We start from the raw sequence: 18,023 nt of genomic DNA, 5'->3' as shown, positions 1-18,023 counted from the left end.
TCGTAGTCGTAGACGCGGAGTAACGCGCAGATAGGTGCCTATTACGGTGGGGAGCTCGTCGTCGATTTTCCGAAAATAGAGAGGGTGTGGGCGAGACAGGGACGGGATGATGATTTATTGTGCCCTGGGAATGCGCATCTCCCGAACGAATCTAGCCCACGCCTCCAGGAAATATCGTTGACTCGAGGATATCGGACTGCCGCGGATTTTATCGTCGGAGGGTCGTCGCCGGGAAGAGTCGCTCGAAGATTCGAACATGCTAATAACTTTCCAACGAATTTCGTGTCGCAACAATTGTTCGTCGATAGCGGTGCGAAGGCTACTTACCAATTTTTAATGTACCATTTAGACAGATGGTGCTCCTTATTCAACTTTTACTTGGCTAAGTTCCTGATTTACCGCTGCATAATTTAACCCTTTGCTATACTTTCGCAAGTTCATTTCTGGCTACACTGCTCGCGATGGAGGTTTCTGGTAATAACCTACTAAGCGTAAATGTCATTTCGTGCTTTTCCGTCGAAATAAATTTCTATTCACTTGTCGCCATTACCTATACATTCGAGAAAATATAGGCATGCAATAAATATAAATTTCCTTTTCGTTCTAAGAAATTACTGAAATCGTATAAGCTTTGATCATTGTATCTGCGAAGAAAGTGGTGCAGCGTAGGGTTCAAAGAAGAGCTTGGTTTTCGCTCTAGTTTTTGAGAAATACGTTAAGCAATATGCAGTTTTAGGTCGAAGGTCGCTTGCATTTTTTGGTGATAGCTGTCCTAACTTATATCTCGTGTAAATTTCATCAATATTAGCACGTGTTAGACCAGGGGTGTCAAACTCAAAAGCTAACTTGGGCCAAATAAACAATGCTTAACTTTAGGTGGGCCACAAAACAATCAATGTTCATAGAAACAAATATTTTTATTTTGACTAGTACATTGTAATAAATATATATAAAGTTAAATTATTGTTTACGTCCTGATACTTGACATCTCTTCTCTGATACTATCTTTCCTATTTCGGGAGGAATTTTATTGGCCGAGACTATTTCTATTTTATTTTTACTTTGCGTCGGATATATTGACTGGGTCGCAAAAATATTCATCTCGGGCCGCGAGTTTGACACCCCCCCCCCCCTGTGTCATAATACTACATTGGTAGATAACGGTGTCAGATAACGCAGCGTTAGATAACGATAAACAGATACGAGGCAAAATATAACGGCAAAAGATATGAGACATGTTCGTATTTAAAAAATTTCTATGTACTGTATATGCATAAAGTGGGTTTATGAAGAATGTCATTAAATTTCGAAAGAAATGAGCACCGTACTTGTGCGAATGCTGCCGAATACATCAAATCCGGATCGAATCATGTACTTCCAGGTGGTGTTAAGCATCCGTAGCATTTAAAAAACCATCTGGTCAGTAGGTATAGCTCGTCGATGGACGTCTCGAGCACGGATGCCATTCAAAAAGTGTTACCCAATTTATATCCGATCGGCTTTCCCGACAGCATAGAAGCCGTCGAGAGGGAAACGCGGCTCAGTTGCGATGGAATCGCGTGACGTGTAATTCGATGGTTCGGACGGACGGCTCTAGGAATAGTTGTTGGTTATCCGAGTGGTAAGCCCGGCTAGGTGTGTGTCTTTAGAAAAGCATTAGTGTCCGGAATTAATTGATCGCGGAAGGGAAGTGGATACCTACGCGAGCTTACATGTTCCTCTTTGCTTCTCTCTCTTCCATCCCTCCTACTCTGTCTCTCTTCCCTGCACGTATACAGACACATACACACGGAGAGGCTCTAGTTCCTCTACTCTGGTTCTCTCCCTTTCTCTGCCTCGCTAGTTGGCTGGTTTGGGGGTGCAGGGTAATATCGGTACTAGCCTGTACCAGTCGATGAGCCACTCGCCGCCCTCCCCCGCCTCTTCATGGCTCTTCTTGCATTGCCTCCTACACACGACTGTGCTCGGGGCAACGATATAATCCGGTACCTCGTTCCTCGTGACTGTTGCCCGCGTTTTTAATACCGGAGTACCTCTCGACACGTATCAACCCCGTTTTTTACCAACCGCGGTGCTTCCGACCGCGTTCATTTGATTCGCTCGTCGACAGTTTACTTTTTTCCACGGCCTTTTTACCATTGACTTCCGGCCGATGCACTTCTTCGTTACGGATGCGCAAGTTCGTGCGAAACTCGACAACCTGGGTACATTCGTACGGTCCGGTATCGCCGGCGTTGTCTCGATGAACTTTTTACGCAGGCTGGAATTTCTGCAAAACGTTTTTTCGGGCGGTTCCTCGATCGTTCTGACCGGTGCTTTTAATTAAATAATTTTTTAGCCGGCGAACTAACGGGTTAACTAGCCATAAAAACTAAAAGTTACGCAGCAATCTAGATGTTGAAGATATCGTTGCAAGATCGAAGAGGAGCACACTGGTGTATTGTTATTTTATAGCTATGATTAAAATCTAAGAAGCAACAACAAAGTTACACAGCATTCGAGAGGGTGAACATATCATTGCAAGATTAAAGAGGGATATCATTTGAATTTTTATGATTTTATGCTGTTCTTTTTTTTAATGCTTCATCTTCATTAACGAAATCAATGTTTTTCTCATATCTGTTTCTGTGAAATAATTCGCTGTCCACACATCATTAAAATAAATTCGCATTTTCTGAACTTAAAGTTCAACTGATAGGTGAACGGCTTATTTACAAGAAAATGAGCATTTTTCAATTGTACGACGAATACTGTCGATCAGTCCGCATGTAAGATACTTATTCATCCTGAATTCATTCTATTGTCTTCTTTCCTCGTGCGTGTCGTCGCAGAGGATTTTCGGCGCCAGGGGCTAAGAGGCGCGTAATGGTTAGAAACGTTTGTTTGAGGAGGCCGAGGGCCAACGGTTATTAAGCTCAGGCCGCAGACCACATCAGAGCCAGTCAGAAAGGGCCCTTGGCATATTCACCTAACCTGTAACCCTTTCTCTCCGGGCGCGGCTCGGTCCGCGCGTATCTATCATAATTTACGACGCTGCGCGAGCGTTCCGGTCTCTGATGATCAATCCTTCACGGATTTCATTCAGCCGTCCATGCGACACAAAGTTTTAATACGAGATGCATATTTCATTGTCTGCAGCTGTCCCCTCGATGCGGTTTCCTGGTGGCTGCAGATTATTAGCACTCGTCGCTTTTCCTGCGTTTTCAGAAATTTTGAAATTTCCAACATCGTGATTCGGAGTAGTCTTTCGATTCGTGGATTACAGTTTCAGCGGTCGGACTATGAAAGGAAGACGCTTTTATATCCGCGCGTGGCTAGAAAGTTAGTGACATATATATAATTTTATGGAAACATTGTCAATTATTATATCTCCTCGCAACTTGTCTCTTTTTTACGAGGCAAAGCTTGTGCATTCTCCCCAGAGTCAAATAAAATTGTAATTCTGTTCATAAGAGTAGTGGTAAGTTAATCATTGGTTAATAAAATTCTATCGAGTCTCATAAATTCCGCTTCGATAATGGAATTTAAGAATGACAGTTCTACTGCTCTCCAGTTTCTTACAATTGATACAGGCAATTTTGATTATGCGTCGTTATTAAGGTCCACAATTTAGTAATCACTGCACTGCCCGATTTTATGCATTCATAATAAAAATGAGTAGATAAAACAGAAAAGAAAAGAGATCAGATTATTAATAGAAAAAGTAATTTTCTGTTTAACTGCTGTTTCTTGCAGTCGATTCTGAAAATTTTCATTTTGCGTAATGATCCGCAGTTTAGTAACGACGTAAACTGTACACTTTTACAATGCATGCCCCCCCCCCCCTAAACGCTATTATAACGATGTTTCAACTAACAAGATGCATTCTAGCACCAGCAGAGACTTTCTAAAATTTTTTACACGCTACGTACAATTTCATGAAAAAAGGCCAACAAAAAATCCTTGCGAACAACCAGTACACGGAATAGTCCTTCACCGAGCATTGCCACTTGCGTTCTAAAAAGTTGTCGAAAAGCTACGTTCAACGAACATTTTTGGCAATCGATACGTTCACCAAAGGCCCCGATGTCCCGACCAGTGTTCCTTGATATCGGTCGTGTCTGCCGAAACACGTCTATCCGGCCACTTAGACGCAATCACGAAACCAATTGGAATCGGTAAATATCTGTGCTCGGTTGGTGCAAAAGGCAAGAGGTAGGAGGTAGCAGGGTTGAAACTAGCAGCGAGGAGGATGACGAGGAGAAGTTGGGAGGTGGCCGGGTGTGTAAGCGGTTAGCCGGATCGAGTAGTCGGCTTGATATCCAGCAGATATGTCCTTGAAGCATGCGAGGCGTGTAACGCGTGCTGGTGGATAAAGGACGCCGATACTCGCTCAGCCGACTCGCACGCTTTTGCGTTAAACGCCCCCACGCGCACCGCGTAATGGATATGCGCCGGTTGATGTCTCTCTTTCTCTCTGTCCGACCTGTTACCGACGTGTTTCGCCGTTTCCATCCCCGCTACATCGGGGGCACGACGCGCGACGGTATGGCGTGCAGCCGCTCGATTTCGCCCCGGCGCTCTTCGTTCTCCTCTATCCACGGAAATCTGCCTCTAGGCGCGTTGCAGAAGCACCGGGTCCTGAGATCCGACGTGATAAGTGGTTAAACGGCAGTAAGTAAATGTTGTAACGTGCCCCGCCCGAACCCGCGATCACTCGCTTCAAAGACACCCGGTCGTGAGATGATAATGCATCGCGGGTACGCAGAGTGCTGCGAAATTAGGATTAGGCGTGGAATAATGTTTGCCGAGCCGAATGTCGTGGCTCGCAATCTGTCGAAGTTCTTCTGATTTGGTGGATTGAGGGGGCAGCTGTTCTGGAGCATGTATTAGCGAAGGCACAATACCGGGTGGATGAAAAATCGTGGTATAACCGACCAGGAGATGATTCTACATGTAAAGATAAATCGAAGAATATGATAACATTCTTTCATTTGAGGCTCCGATTTCGAGAAAGAATAGGATGACAAAATGATACTATTGAATAGGAATCAAGTGGCGCGTCTGGCTATCGCATACCAATCCTACTTCTCGTCATACTAAAAGCCACGCAAACCTGATGGATTTTGAAATTTATTTTTCTCGAGAACGCAGCCTTAAATGAAAAAATGTTACTCTTTTCGCCATGTAGAATCATCCCCTGGCCGGTTGCACCACGATTTTTCACGCATCTGGTATACATGGTGTCCCATTTAAATCAAAATATGTGATTATCTTCAGAACTATTCGTTATTTAAAAAACGTTTCAGAGGTCATCTTTTGTTTCTTAATGGAATTTTATAATTGTTTATGCACGAGTCGGTGCACTCTGGACACATAATCATGTTTTGTTCGATGAATTTCAATTTTTACTCGAACACGATGAAGTATCATGAAGTATATTCGCTATATAAACATTTTATAGAAGTTGGTTCCGCACTCTAGGTTTGAAATTGTACTTGTAAGTAGTTCCATACTGTTGTTACAGAAAGATTTGAACGCGTTAGAAATACTACTCGAATTTATCATGTAATGACATTCGTTTTAACTTTCAAGTGTCTCGTGCACTTACACAGAGGTTTTTAGTTATAGATAATATCGACAGAATACTCTAGAAATGTACTCATAAAAAATTCAAATATACTCGGCCAAAGTTCGAGCATACTTGGAACTACTGTTTACGTTCCTGAAAAGTTTTGGATAATTGGTAAGAATTGATTATTTATGAACAGTAATTTTTGTGAACCCCTGCAGCGATGGTTGAGATTGGAAACGAACTATGGAATGGGATTGGTAACAAGTCGCTTCCCTTTAAATTTTGCCTGCGGGCTAATAACAGGCAAACGCATGACATTCGTGCAAGGCAATAATTAATTTTCGCAATTATGCCTGCGTTCGTTACTTCCCCTTTCGCTACACTTCACCCTCATCGCCCTCCTTCGGCCGTCATACTTCATAGATTGACAGTAACCTACGGAATTATATGAATTGCGAAAATTTTTATTAGATTACACTAAAAAAAATGTAATGTTGCATCAAGATCTGTCGCCTATAGAAAACAGAAACATCAAAGTTTGTCAGCTTCTGATTAACCGAAAACAGAAACCTTTGGAGTTAATTTAACGACCTCGTTGAAACGTGTTAAATGTCTATCCTGTATAAAAATTCTACAAATTCTATATTAACCCTCTCACCTATATATAACAACAAGTCAAACTCGTGACAGAGATTTCACATTTAATCTACTAGCCATGAATGTTATTTATTTCTTCTAAAGCGAAGCAAAATATGATCTTTCAAAATCTAGAAATGTAACAGTAAATATAGATACACAAGAAATAAAAATTGTTCGTTTGTACCAGGGAAATTATGAAAGATAAAAAAGCTTAGTGAATGCAGATGTAAAGAAAATAAAACGTGAACGATTTACTATCGAAATTTAAGCAGTAGTTATTCTTTTCTTCTAAGGAATGGTCACGGACAAAGAAATTCCAGTCGCTGAAGAAACTCCAACAGCAAAGGGTTGAACAACGCGACAGTGCATACCAATATTCCACGATCCTAATTCGCCGAAATTGTTCTGTTGCAGGTAAATACCGAGACGACCCTATAGTCGCATGAGAGTCGCTAATCGCTCGAGGCCCGTCTGTCCCCCCGTCGGGTGAGTCTAAAACTTCAAAATACTTGCACCGTTCGCCCTGTCGTCGCGGGTTTCGGGATCCCGGCATTCGAGCAGACGATCGAGTGTGCACGAGACGTTTCTCGTCCTCGCGCGTTGGTATCGCTGGGATCCAAAAGAAAAAAGCAAATTAATAAATTCCTGGCCCCGCGGAAAACGGGGAGGGAGTAAGAAAGAAGGAAAGAAATAGTCGTGGTTGTCGTCGTCGGTGTCGAGTCGGTTCGAAGGCGGTCTACGGTTGAAAGGAGGGTCGGAGGGGGTCGTCGGCGGGAGTAAATTAGTAATTAGAAATCTGATACAGGTAAGGTAAGTCGGTGTTGTTTCGGCATTGCGTGGCAGTGCGCGTCGCGTGGACTTCTGCGACAGGCACGGCCTCGCGTGACCCGACGCCTCCGTTGGGGTGGCCCACGGGTGGCCCAGGGGTAGCCCTGGGCAAAGAGCATGAAGAACGGGTCAGGTGAAGCAGGGTGGGAACCGGCTGCAGGGGGAGGCCGGCCAGGGAAACGTAAGGGATGACAATTATGCCCTACAGGTAATTGCCAGGTTGCAGTTAAACGGGGCAGGCGGCCTGTCGAGGCTTGCCCTTCCGCGACCACCATGAAACGCGAGCTTTCATCGTAAAATCATGGCTTTTAAAAACCGTCATGCTCCCCCGCAGCCCTTTAATTTATCGTCGGTTCTAGCTTTTCGTCGAACGGATGCGAGGAATCGCGTCAGATAAATCTATTCTCTCTCTCTCTCTCTCTCTCTCTCTCTCTCTCTCTCTCTCTCTCTTTCTCTCTCACCTGGTTATGTGTTCCTCGTTGTTCGAGAGTTTTCTATAACGAATCGATGGGAACAGAGAACTTTTAATTGCTCGATGAATTTTATCGCGACCGAGTCAGCCGACTCGATTAAGCTGTTTAATATTTTGCGATATCGATTCGGTGACCGGCTGTGCGAATGAGAATCGCACCGGCACTCCTTAATGACTGCTCGTTTGTCATTAAAATTGCCAGCCATCGATCCAGCCTTTGTTTGTGTATCTCCGTTGAAGGCTGTTTACCGTTCGTATGACCCAGTTCGTACGGCACAGAATTATTTACATTAAGTTTCATTGTTTTATTGGTTCTTTTGTGTCGCCAAGCTTGTGTGTCCCGCGGAATATAGTGGATTAATTCTTGAAATTTGATGCCTCCCGCTTTCTTACAGGAAAAATCAATTCCAAACGCTTGTGGGGCACGCGGTGTTATAGCTTACAGCATGGGTAACGTGTCCGTCCATTACTCGCTGTTCACTACCATAGTGTGATCGTTTTCCATAGCGTTCCGTATTTTCTGACCGAGAAATTCAGCTTACTTGAAGTTCTAGAAGCGTCGATGCTATCCCTTCGCGTTATTATTAGACTTCGCGTTTTGTGCATATGCATATCTTTATCAGAAAATTTTTGCGAATTCTAATAATTTTTTAGGAATGACAATTTTCTACTGGAAATGAAAAACAAACTGGAGAGTGTTTGAAATTCATTTGCTATCTTAATAGGTTTAATAGATTGAGAATTACAACTTATAACATATTCTTATAATGCAAAATCATTTTTCTATTCAATTTTGTCATAAATGCATAGAATCCGTATGCAATAAGTATTAGATATATCCGTCGATGATTCTTATCGAATCAATGAACAAAATTCAACTCTTTCAATTTTCGTTCAACCATTTTGGAACATTCGACGGAACTCTTTATGCAGTTCCATGCAGCGAAGAAACAATTTCATTATTTCGATCCAAGCAGTGTAAGGTTAAAATCGATCAGATCATTATCTGCACCGAGCGCTAGCAATACGAATTGTTATCACGATATTTACAACGAACAGTATTTATCAACAGTATTTATCCGGTTTCAAGCCCGCATTTCTGTCTCCGAATATATTATACAACGACTATTAACGAGCATCATTCAGCAATTTGCCATTCCCACGAACTGTCAAAGTGATTCGAAGTAATCATAGAGTCTCGTACAGTGCGCATACACAGCCACAAACGCATAACGCGATCTCTAGCTGAATCCAGTTAAATGAACTCATTATTTCCGTATCGATCCGCGGCTGACCCACCGTACAAACCGGTAAACGGAAAGAAAAACGAAAGGAACCTCGTTGTACCGAAATGGATGAAAATACGGTTCGCGGTTTGGGGACGGTTGGTCCGGCGTTAAACCTTCGGCACACAACGATCGTCCGTGAAATTAACCGCAAATGTGTGTTATTTCGCGTGGCAAGCCGGCGTGCGGTGACGTATGTATATCGTGGGCATCTATTATGAAAGCAGTCCTGCAAAGGCTGCCGCCTGCCGACGCTGGTTCCGCACGCGCCTTTTCCCACGTGCTCGTAAGCCACGTACGCTAACGGCATAGCGGCCGGCTCGCTTAGAACCGCTTAGGAAAGTGGAATGAGAAGGGAGGAGGGCTGCCATTTCTGTACCGCTGTCACATTTGTCACGTTGTTGGCTCGCGAACGCTGCACCGCGAGACGCCACGTGGCGCGTAAAACCCGCGCCGACACTCCGCGTATACAGTCGCCCACGACTGCATGTCAATCGCAAGCGACCCGCGGATATCAGTACGTTTCGAACCTTGGCACGCTTACCGTTACACATCGGCATACGTGTCGCTAAACTTGCTCCGTGAATTCTTTCGCGAAAGTGCCGCGAACTGACAGTGCCTTCGCGCCGCTAATCGCGCTCGCTTCCCGCGCTCTTCGTTCCAAACAAATTATTCACGAACGCAATGATTACCTAACTTCGGTAAAGTCTCGTTAGTCCCGCGTAATTGCTTAAAGACGCAAGAAGTGATATCGAGTGATAATCGGAATAGATCCAAGTGACTTCGGAACGAGTATGACATTATTTGTGGGGCGTTTAGGAGGATATAAAATGCATCTTTAAACAATAGTTGTGGTTATAAGATTAGATATGTTTGGAACACTGAGTCTTTTGTGAGATGTTTCTATGAACGTTTCCACTGACATTTTCTTTCCTCGGACAATTAGTGTCTACGTGTGTCAACAGTTTTAAGAGAATGCCTTTCGAGAGCTGTTCCGGTATTTAGATGTTCCTTCGAGAGACATGTTTACTTGCGACCGAGTTGGAGGAAGTTTGACCGCGTTGCGACGGACTCGCAGGGACCTTGCGAGAACCACAAATACTGCTTTCCGGTGAAATAAGAGTAAGTTTGTTTGATCTTACACGTGTTTTTGTTAGTTCTGCGCTAGAATAATTCTTGTTTGCGTCTGAAAATATTGAAATGTTTACTCTCCAAAATGATTCAGTCGAAGAATCATGTACACTTAACAACGAAGTTTCTACCGAACAAGTTTAAATTTCACTGTTGTTCGCTCAATACCAAATCTGAACGCACTTCTTGCTATCATTTATTTACCCTTCCATAGTAGCCTCAGACTAATAGTAAATGCAAAATGCTCTTCAATTATAGTGAGCTCTGTTTTACTGGGTGGTTACTTGTAATTGGCAGTGGGTTTACTCGGTTGAATGGCAGGAAAAAAAAATGGCACGAAACAATGAGGGACAATAATGGAGCGGCATTATGCAGAGCCACGCAAATATTATGGAGATAGTACAAACGCACTTAAATATTCTAAATGATGAATCATCAATGTATTGTGCGAACGCATATTAATTTCATCTAACTTATGGAAAGCTCTTAATTGCTTTCTTAATGTTACAACTACACGAATCTCAACAATCCTCCTTAAGTAACTTATAAAAATCGCCGTCGCTGCGGAAAATTTATCGAATTTTTGATTTTCGGAGGAAAAGCAAGCAACCCTGGTGGACAAAGCGTTAACCGATTGAAATCTTGCTACGAAAAGCGAGCTACTATTGTATTTTGGCGGGGCAGCTTTTATTGCGCGAGCGTTTGTGCACCTCGAAATGTTTCTTGCCGCGGCCTCTCTGTTCCGCAGTCTCGTTTCGTGCACGCGCTGCCCAAAGCCGCACGAGACGAACTGAAAAATGAGGAGGAAAAGAAAAAAGGGAAAACGGGAATGGTCGAACGGTTCGTGTGATGTCGTGTCGTTCGAGTGGCGGTCGCATGCCAGCTAGAGAATTACCGTCGAGTGGCTAGAGTTACCAGTAGGAGAACACGTATAGCTTCTGACGTTCGCATGACGGATGTCGATTCGATAGCTCGATTTCACAGGGCTCGAACTGTAGATGCCCCTCCGGCATCTAAGAGAAATTTTACACCAATCCATCGCGATTAACCCTTCCACAGGGACTATCGGTTTGTAATCGGGGATATTCTACCAAAAAAATTCGTTTTAAGACCCCAAATTTTTCATTGAAGCATTTCCATGGTTATTCGATCTAAGAAAATTCAAAGATCGATGCAAATCATTTAAGTCTATATTTTCAAAACTTTTCTAACAGAGTCTTCCTCTTTTCCTTCTATAATTTGTGCAAACTAATTTAACCCGCACAATTCTTAGCATTAGCCTTTAGATTGGCTTGATTTGCCAAACTTGGATTTGCCGTGAAATCTTTTCGTCTTTCTCTTCAATTCAATGCGAATTTGTCCCTCAAACCCGTCTAGACTCTTTGCCTGAAACTTGAAGTAACCACTAGACCTCGATTTTCCAGAGACTGATTCGCGGACACTAACAATGTGGATTCTGCTTGAAACGCGCGCGCGCGCGAATTCGTGGAAATACGTCGCATAACATATGGTGATTACGAAGCTTCGGCGCAGACTGCGGTAATAGTGCAGTGAATCTTCAGCAATTTGTCGTAACATGCGGTTACAGGATGCTATTACCACATATAAACGCTGGTTTTATTGTGAAATTATATCGACGACATGTCTTCGGAACTCCTCGGTTGGTGGACGCCGTGTTCTATCACATAAGCCGAGGGATGAGGGTTGGATTGTTCAGTCAGTGAAAACGCAGACTGGTCTAGCCATTATAAACACATTAATCATATAAATACGACGAACCTGGTAGAATTACAGGGTGGTACGAGCAGATCGTTCTACATCGGTCAGATCGAGTGAATTATCGATAAGGCAGACCGCTCGCGCTCGTCCCTTTCGTGTTTCCTTTGGTCTCGACATTGATGTACTTGTTACCCATAAATTATTCGATGTATCTTCTACACATGGTCGTGTTAAGCGTCGCTTGGCAGCCGAGTAAGAAAAGATTGCGTGTTGAAATAAGATTAAATTCAGTACGCGTTGTTGGTACGCGCGGAAATATTTGCTTTCGAACTGCAGATGTTAACAAGCTACTTTAATTGCATAGACCGCAAAGAATTCATGTTCATATTCTGCAACTTTATATCGTATTCAAGGAGCAAAGATTGGAATTTGTGAATTTCGAAAATTTTATGAGTTTCATGATCTTTGATGTTCGCAAAAATGGGATTCGTAAGAATATTTCGATAGAGTTTAATATTCTTCTTTTCTCTTCACATGTATAGATGATAATTCCTTTGTGTTTAAAATTAACTTTCCTATCACTTTCACCCCCATAGCACTTGAGTCATATAACGAACCGCGATATGCGTTGTACGAAGCCAGGCGGAGCTCGAAGGCGCCAGTAAGAAGACGCGTTCAATGACTCGTTCAGTGGCCGCGTGAATCTCGATCGTCCCGATAATTCATGGCCGGCGCTCTAGAAATCGGACAGCAATATTACCGGATAAAATAAGCCATTAAGTCAGCGGGCGCTGTCTCCTCCGCGCCATTATACGAAGACGTTTTACGAAGATGCGTTCCTCTTCGTGGAAGACGGAGGGCTGCAGGAATCGAGGGTCGAAGCTAGGATTACCCATCCGACCGAAAGGAGATTCCACTAAGCTTTCAGATTTTACCCTCTTAGCCGACCAAGGATTATAAAACGCAAATACGTCCCTTGATTAGCGAGGATAAAGTAAACATCGGCTTGCCGTCGCGGCTGTTGCTCGCGAGAATGACTTCATTCTTGGAGGAGCCCGTCGCAGTCGCAAAGAGAGTCGAGCATTGTATTTTCAGCGAAGCTCAAGTACTCCGGAAGCATAATTAATTTTTGAAATTGGAATCGTGGAAACCGAATCTCTGTTACTCCATTGCCTGTGGAAACGATTGAAGAACTCTTACAAAATCCTGAAAGTATTAATATCTCAGTATTGCGAGTAGTATGCAAGGGCTAATTAAAGAAGAATATGATAGTTGGTATCATATGGCGAATTCGATATTAGTGGAGCCTGAACTGAAACATTTTAAAAGGCTAATGCCTAATAGACAGAGGTGTCTATTATCTATTATCTATTATCTATAGGCCGGATCGCGAGCGGTTTTCACGACGCGCAAAATACGACAGAAGTGTTTCGTGGACTCGGTCCGAAATTCGATATAATTTCGAGGGTAATTTCAAGATAGCCACTTTACAGGGATAAACTGTGGGAAGATAGAAGTTTAGAGCGTAGGGAAGCCTCAAGCATCCTACGGAAGTCTGGCTCTAATTAAGCGCCTCCTACCCCTACCGCGATTCCTTCACTCATCATCTTTCATCTCACTTCACGTTCCCTCTCCGTCAACCTTAGCTCGGATGCCGAGAATCCTCGTGGAGGAGGTCTGAGGTGAACGTAAGCATCCATCCTGCGTGTTATCATATTTCTGATTGTTATGTCTTTGCCGACGATACCTCTATCCCCCTCTTGCCCCCCACTCTTTCACTCTCTCTCTCTCTCTCTCCCTCGAATTTCACGCTTGAATAATTCTCATCGTCTCTCTTCCCGCTCTTCTCTGTTTTTCTCCGATTCGCCCCCTTCGTCTCTTTCTTTCCATGGAACGTCTACACTTCGCTCGCTACACTGTCTTGTTTCTTCATGGCTGCCTGGAAATACGAGAGAGTACGAGCTCCTAATTAAATTCCACTCTTTCCTAGCGTGCCGTTCATTTTTTTAGGTTTCCTCAACCGCGCCTTAATTGCGCTGGAATCGAGATGGCTGCTGCCCTCGCCAGCCACTCGCTACCGATCCTCCCACCCCGGCGAGCTCCTCTTCCTTGCGCCTCCTTCAGCCCCGCTCTCTTAATTGGCGCATAATTATGTAAACAATTCCGACGTCGTTTCGAACCTCCGCCGCTCCCGCCGCCGCCCCAATCGGCCTCGCTTAACCGCGACTACTCTCTATACTTACCGGTGTCATCAACCGTGACAAATCGCGAAACTATTCCCGGTAAGACCGAGGGATACGTGAAGTCGGGAAGAAATTAGCAGGGGACCGCAATTAGCATTTCTGCGACTGTTCGAGCCACCGATCGAGCTGGCCTCCCTCGCCCGATTTCGCTGAGAGTAGTTCACCCTTCAACGATTCTTTCTAGCTCCAAAATTGTCCTTGAACATCTTCCGATTTGTTCCTCACACCTTTGAAAAATATATTCATTACATGTGCATTATTTTATTTTTATGGAAACCATTTTTGGAGCACTTCTTCAAATTCTTTTCTTTTAAAAACTGCAGCTTCTAAATAAAATACAGACATTAAAATAGTGAGAACATATCACGTGCTCTATGAAAGTATTAAGGATTCCTGCTATTTTCTTGTAAATCGTTGTAAACTTTAGGTTGAATAACCTTGATTTAATCTGTTTTTGTATTTTTGAATTGCGGCGGGTAATGGGTTAAGTTTCTCGTAAACTTAGAAATTGAAATTAGAATTCGCATGAATTCTACTGATAAAATAATTCCTAACTACGGCTGTGTATGGCAAGCAAAAAACTGCATGCTGTGCAATTAATAAATAATCCGTGCAGGCTTTGTATTCTAAAAATCGATCAACTAGAAGGAATATGGACAAAAGAGTCGTCGATGGTAAAAGATTCAAGAAAACGACTTATTCACAATGGATCAAGACAAAATGAGGGCCAAGCAGGATAAAACGCGGAGGATTCTCGGGGGTGAGTCGGGGTAAGGAGGTGATCCGTGCTTGCGGCAACATTATCTAAAATTCAAGCTGTAATTACTTTGCTGGGCGGCGCTCCGGTTGATTTATAGTCATCGCGCGATGCAGCTGCGTGGGTGTAAGTAATTAAAAATGTACCATCGCGTGGTACGGCAGCCCCCACCCGTCTCCCCGGAAGACGGTTTAGGACGGGGATTCGGTGGTGTGGGAATTAGGGGTTGTGCTTCTTTTCTCGAACCCCAGGTACCATTTCGTGTTTTAACGGAAGCGATGACTCCGCGATCGTTTAGGCAATACGCACAACCCTTCGCGAAATTTCTGATGCGTGTGCGGAAATGTTGTGAGATAATCTTCCACTTTGTTCTTCGCCATTCGGAATCGTAGACAATATTATATTTGTTCCATCGTGTATACTCTGCTGCGGAGTGAAATTCAACAAATAGGATTTCGAAATTCTTTTTTCGCAGGAACTATGATTTGAAACAATTCTAATTCACGATTTCGGTTGGTTACATTTCGATTTTATTTCTCGGTTCTGTTTTTAATCTAAAAGATTAAGCCTCACTGTATTTGTTCCGTGTGTGTGTGTTTCTGTAAAGGAATAATCATGTTAGAAGTTTTTCAAAGGTCGACACTTTAGAGATGACTTCGGAATTTAAGTAGCAGTAATAGTCACAACACAGATGAATTTAAGGTACACATTATGCAGCGTACACAATTTCTTCGGTATGATCTTGATTAGGGATTTCCGATCGAAAAAATGTCGAAAAGGTGACAGCGGGATCGCGGTGTTCCTGTTTGCGAAAACCTTTGCTGGTCACACGTTAGACAGTCGGCAGCGATTAACTGCCGGACCAGTGGGACGGCGATCAATTCGGTGCACGGGTGGCGTCTGCCATGGCGGTTAGTTGGCACAGTCTCCAGGTTAATTGGCCATTCATGGTTAATTTGGTCTGGCGCGAACCCGTAAGGCGATGGAAACGACCCTTCAACCCTCCGGAGACCGACTCGTCGATTTCGTATTCGTCTCGTGACAGAAGGGGTCGAGGTCTCTCTCCTCGATACCGATTTCGACTCGGTTCCCTTCGCCGGACACGATTCACGAATAATCTCGCGGAAGCCTCGTGGAAGACCAGCGTGCAAGCAAGCCTCGAACCGTCTCTCTCCTTGTGGACAACGCTTAATGCGGCAACAACCCTCGTGGAAACGTTTGCTCGATACTTGCCGCCGCGCGTATTAATTAGCCCGCTACTAACGAGTGTGCGGGTAAATGGTTCGTGACCGTGGAACGGCGGACTTGCGAATTGTAACAGTTGTTACGGCGATAGTGGCTGCGAACGAGGTGAAGGGGTGGCATGTAGATTGGAGAAAAACGCTCGCGATTCACGAGGGAAACGAGGGTGGAAAAGAGTTTCGCCCTACGAAACTTTGCCGTTCCATCCGACCCCCTCGCGCACCCCCTCGCGGGATTTATTTTCGCAATAACGATAATCTTGGCGATTTTAATTAATTATCGGGCTCTCCGACCGCGACTGGGCGCCGCGCGGGGACAAATACGAACCGCTGCGAGGGAAACGTCGCTTAATTTTACACGGTTTTAAACGAGACATAGTTCGAAGCTGGTCGAAATTTGTTCTGGATCAACCTACCGTTGCAAATGGCAAAACATTAGCAAAATTGATTCGCAAAGATTTATATGTACCTAATTAATGACTGCTATGAAATCGCTGAAAGTGTCTGTTTAATATTCAAGATCAAAGTGCAAATTCTCTGAGACGTTCACAACAAGTTATTTAATAAAAAGACTGAGCATTCTATCTATATCTACGACAGTTTATTCACGCGTTGTAGAACCTTTGTTAGTCCAAACGATTGTAGAATAAAAAATTCAAAGGTACAATGAACGCGATTTCTTGGTGACAGACTGTGGGACAGACAGTTATCAAATTTCGGAGGGTTAGTTATCAAGTTTCAGTCGCAGACGGCTAGACTAAGCCCGGAATACCGTATTAATATCATTACGCTCGACTTGTATCTCGAGGACCCGCATTCAATAATGATCCCCGATACGTCGCAGAAACTTGGACTTGAATTCATAATAATCCGCAACGACTGGCCGTACATGTCGGGGACATAGAATTCGGGAACACCTAGGGGAGATTACTAATGTGGGCTAACTACGGGGCGCAGGGCAGGCGTTAAGGCGTCTTCCGGCCGCGAAACTCAAGGAGGTGCAGCAACTCTCAGTCGTTATTGCATTCTCGTAGGAGGGTAGACCGTGGCTAAAAGGAGAGGACGTTGGAACGGGGCCCAGGACGAAGGGGGAGTCGAGTTAGAAGGCGAAATACGCGGCTGCTCGTGTTACCTATAACCTATTCCAAGCGCGTCAGTCCGCGAATGAAGTTCGCCCGTCGGTTGCTTATCCACTTTCGTACGTGTTCCCTAAACGCGATACCGCGGCAGACCCGCGGCATCCTCCGGGTTATTACTTGGTCGGCAAATCCGCGATTCCACGGACGCCACCGCTGCTCGCCTATTCTGCCTACACTTCTTCGGTTTCCACCTTGCCCGGCTCCGAGCTGCGGAAACTTCGTTACTTTGCATAGTAAATGCCTCCGTGAATCCGGCGTATCGACGGTCTCTACGTGACGCTAGGATAGATTCGCGAGAGTTCTCTAGCGAACGATGCTCGGTCTCGGCGAACTTCGTCCTTTTTAGCGCGGTAAATGCTCGACCAACGACATTCCACAAATCGAAACAATTTATTCCAGCCGTCTGTTGCGTTTATAAATGCTGGGATCGCTTGTGCAAAAGTGGACAATGCGCTGAAACGGGCAAAACAGCTAAATATCCCCATCACTGTTGATGTTGACGATGTAAGAAAAGTTTGCATAAGTTTAGAAGAAGGGGCAAGACAGTATTTACTTGTACGTAAATCTTTGTACATTTTTCTCTTTGTAATCCTTTTCAGTGTTAACTAAAATTAAAAAGCACGATAGAAGGAATATGCTTTCCATTTTATTTTCATAATTTTATATTATATTCGTATTTTATAAATGCCACATTCAAATCAAATTACTTGCACTTACATCATGTTCATATTATGAGTTATATAAAGATCATGGTGGATTAAATTTTTCAAAAATGCCAGAAATTAGACAATACGGCTAAACATTGAAAGGATTAATGCAGTTCACTACTTCGCCAAACAGAAGCTGCAATCAGCGATCCCAATCATCGGACTAATTTGTATAAGGATATTCGATTAAAGAACTTCTCCAATATCCTGACATAATTTTGAAAAATTACCACGAATATGAGTTATATTAAAATTAATTAATCCTACCAGAGAAGACATCCCGAAGTTCAGAGGCTATTTGTTTCTC

At 43.8% G+C, this 18,023-nt stretch overlaps 1 protein-coding gene across 9 annotated transcripts in view; it reads left to right on the top strand.

The window, feature by feature from the left end:
- LOC143259003 (uncharacterized) overlaps positions 1-18,023 on the top strand; it is a 416,598-nt gene that overhangs the window by 177,546 nt on the left and 221,029 nt on the right. Inside the window, exon 1 of one of the 9 annotated variants that reach the window (XM_076519710.1) lies at positions 9,846-9,901. The exons of the other annotated variants lie outside the window; for them this stretch is intronic. The gene's annotated coding sequence lies outside the window, so the exon portion shown is untranslated. Of the gene's footprint in view, positions 1-9,845; positions 9,902-18,023 lie in introns of those variants that run through there. 9 annotated transcript variants of the gene reach the window in all.

The sequence above is a fragment of the Megalopta genalis genome, chromosome 3, assembly GCF_051020955.1.
Source record: "Megalopta genalis isolate 19385.01 chromosome 3, iyMegGena1_principal, whole genome shotgun sequence".
In the NCBI taxonomy this organism is placed as follows: domain Eukaryota; kingdom Metazoa; phylum Arthropoda; class Insecta; order Hymenoptera; family Halictidae; genus Megalopta; species Megalopta genalis.
The sequence above is the reverse complement of the archived record's forward strand: the minus strand, read 5'-3'. Positions and strand labels throughout refer to the sequence as shown.